Here is a 3,344-nt window from a genome sequence, read left to right as displayed (position 1 = left end):
CGCCAATTCCCCGCCCCGTGTGCATCACTACTAATAACATTGAGATTAAGCCGATGATTTTACAAATGGTGCAATCTACCGTGCAATTTGGTGGCTTACCTTCAGAAGACCCTCACATGCATTTAGCTAATTTTCTGGAGCTATGTGCAACATTCACGTATAATGGGGTGAGCGATGATGCAATCAGGTTGAGGCTATTTCCATTTTTGCTGCGAGAAAGAGCTAAAAGTTGGTTGAACTCCCTTCAATCCAATTCTATAAATACTTGGGAGGATTTGGCTCATAATTTCCTTGCCAAGTTCTTTCCTCCATTAGAGGCTACTAAATTAAGGGGGGAGACCAAGTTCTTACCAGCTTGAGGGGGAATCTTTATATGACTCTTGGGAAAGGTTCAAGGAGCTGTTGAGAAAGTGTCCTCATCATGGCTTTGAAAAGTGGATGTTGGTCCACAACTTTTACAATGGATTGTGCGGTACTACTCGCACCATAATTGATGCCATAGCTGGAGGGGCATTTATGAGTAAAAGTGCCAACGAGGCATATGAGTTGTTGGAAGATATGGCTACAAACAACCATCAATGGTCTGATGAGCATGCAATTAGTAACAGAAAGTTAGCTGGGGTTCATGAATTAGATGCAATCACTGCTTTGACTGCTCAAGTTGCGACATTGACTAAGCTATTGCAGTAGAATACAATATCAACCAATACCATTCAGTTACAGATAGGTTGTGAAATTTGTGGTGGACCTCACCAATTTGAGCAGTGTATGACAACAAAGTTCAATACACCATCCCTATGGAACAAGTCAACATGATGAGTAATTTTAATAGGCAAGCCAACAACCCTTTCTCCAACACTTACAACCCAGGGTGGAGGAATCACCCTACTTTTTCATGGAAAAATAATCAAGGCCCTTAGCAACAATTTCAACAACCCATTTCTCAAGCTCCACCTCAAGAAATGTCACAACCACCAGTTTCTCAAGAGAAGACAAATGAATTACAAGATGCACTATTGACTTTGAACAACTCCCAAGCTCAGTTTATGGCTGAAACTCTGTCATCCATCAGAAATCTTGAAATGCAAGTGGGTCAATTGGAAAGTATGTTACAAAGTAGGCCTCAAGGAAATTTTCCAAGTAATATTGAGGTGAATCCTAAGGAGCAGTGCAATGCGATCTCCTTGAGGAGCGGTAAGGAGTTGGTGGAGCCAGTTGAGAAATCTAGTCTTCCATAAAAAATGGAGTCTAAGAAGAAGAATAACGTGGATGAAGAGGTTAATGAGAACCTCGAGAAGAAGCAGCCAAAAATAAGTATTGAGCATCACATCAAGATCCCATATCCTCAGAGGCTGCAAAAGAAGATGCTTGACAAGTAGTTTTCCAAGTTCTTAGATGTTTTTTGAAAACTTCACATCAACATTCCCTTTGTAGAAGCTTTAGAAATGCCAAGTTATGTGAAGTTCATGAAGGAAATCTTGTCTAAGAAAAGGAAATTGGAGGATTATGAGACAGTTGCGCTTACTAAGGAGTGCAATGCAATATTACAAAAGAAACTTCTTCCCAAGCTTAAAGATCCAGGTAGTTTTACCATTCCTTGTACTATAGGGAATGTAGTTTTTGAGAAGGCATTATGTGATTTAGGGGCAAGTGTGAATCTGATGCCTCTATCTATATATAGAAAATTGAAACTGGGAGAAGCTCGCCCTACTACCGTGTCCTTACAAATGGTGGATCGTTTAGTGAAGCACCCAAGAGGTATTATAGAGGATGTATTGGTGAAAGTGGACAAATTCATCTTTCCTACGAACTTTATTATTCTTGATATGGAGGAAGATGAAAATATTCCAATCATTCTTGGGAGACCATTTTTAGCTACTAGAAGGGCGCTAATTGATGTGCAAAAAGGGGAATTGAAGTTGCGAGTGAAAAATGAGGAGGTAACATTTAATGTTTTTGCGGCAACTGAAATTCCAACATGTTGTAGAGTGGATTTGATAACAGGAGGTGGTAGTAAGGTAGAAGATATTAAGAGAAAGGTCATTGCTCAAGTTTGTAGTCGAACAATGCGTAATCCTGTAAAAAGGGTCTTTAGTGGGAATGCTCGAATGTTACATGAGCGGTGGAAAGCTCCAATAAGTTGCAACATCACGAAATTTCTCATATGACACTTTGGCTCTTAAGGATTCGAGGGGTAGACTTGATCAGAGTTAAATTTGAAGATGAATTCAGCTTATGGCTAAATGATGTTAACGATAGTGCATTATGAGGCATTCCAATCATTTATTTGCAATTTTTTACTAGTTTTATTTAAGTTTTGGATTATGAACATTTTAAATTTTAGTATTTATTTATTTATTTAATTTAATTTTATTTTAGGATTAGTTTTAATTTTTGTCATTTAGTGTTAAATTTGTAATGTCAAATCGTATAAAAAAAATAGGATCACAATGCTACTTCAAGCCCATCTCAAAAATTACCAAGTTCAATCCATATATGCCACAACATTTTGGCTACCTGAGGAAGAGTGTGGCAAGTGTCCTTCGTCGTGAGCAGTTTGAGTTTTTCAGGTCAGTTTCTTTTCCTTTTCTTTTATTTTGAACATTGTGGACAATGTTCATATTAAGTTTGAGGGAGGAGATTTAGTTTCATTTTGTATATATCAAGTAGTTTGTTTTACTTGTTTTTGTGTTTTAGTTGTGTTTTTGTATTTGGTTAGTTTTTTATTTACTGTGTTGTTTTGTCTAGGATGTTTAGAGTGTCGTGTTTGTGTGAATCAAGTTATCATTGCTAGCCTATGATATGAAAGAAAATGTCATGCAAATTTTTCAAAATTTTTGATCAATTGAATCCATGTGCTTGGTTAGACTTCATTGGTAGCTTGTTTTGATCCATGAAAAAATTGAATGTTTATCCATGATTGGAAAATTCTTTGCAATTTGAATTTGAATGTATACATTGTTAAAAAATTGCTTGTGGTTTGATGTATGAATGAATCTAGAACTTGCTTGTTGATCATTTGAGACGAAATCCTAGATATGATATGCTTAGGAAAGTGACTTAGGCAATTTCTTGGAACGTATGACCATTTCAAGCCAACCCAAAATTAATTATCCATTGTTACCCTTGTCGAGCCTAAAATTATCCTCTTTGTTGTTTGACACCAATTGTGAGCCAAATAAACATTATGTTAGTTTTCATTCCTTTACCAAATTACTATGAGCATATGGATAAATAATGGGGAATGAATTGTAATGGGATGTGATTAGTTTTGTAATTTGGTGTATTGTAATGGAGAGTAAAAAGGTTGAGAATTAAAAAAAAAAGAAATTTGAAAATCCAAG

At 36.4% G+C, this 3,344-nt stretch overlaps 1 non-coding gene across 1 annotated transcript; it reads right to left on the bottom strand.

Annotated features, from left to right (window-relative positions):
• Positions 1-323: 323 nt before the first annotated feature.
• LOC133833304 (small nucleolar RNA R71) lies at positions 324-428 on the bottom strand. Its single transcript, XR_009892695.1, has one exon. It is a non-coding gene; the product is annotated as a small nucleolar RNA R71 (small nucleolar RNA).
• Between the last annotated feature and the right edge of the window lie 2,916 nt (positions 429-3,344).

This window comes from Humulus lupulus, chromosome 4 (genome assembly GCF_963169125.1).
Source record: "Humulus lupulus chromosome 4, drHumLupu1.1, whole genome shotgun sequence".
NCBI lineage: Eukaryota > Viridiplantae > Streptophyta > Magnoliopsida > Rosales > Cannabaceae > Humulus > Humulus lupulus.
This window is presented reverse-complemented; position numbering and strand designations above follow the sequence as displayed.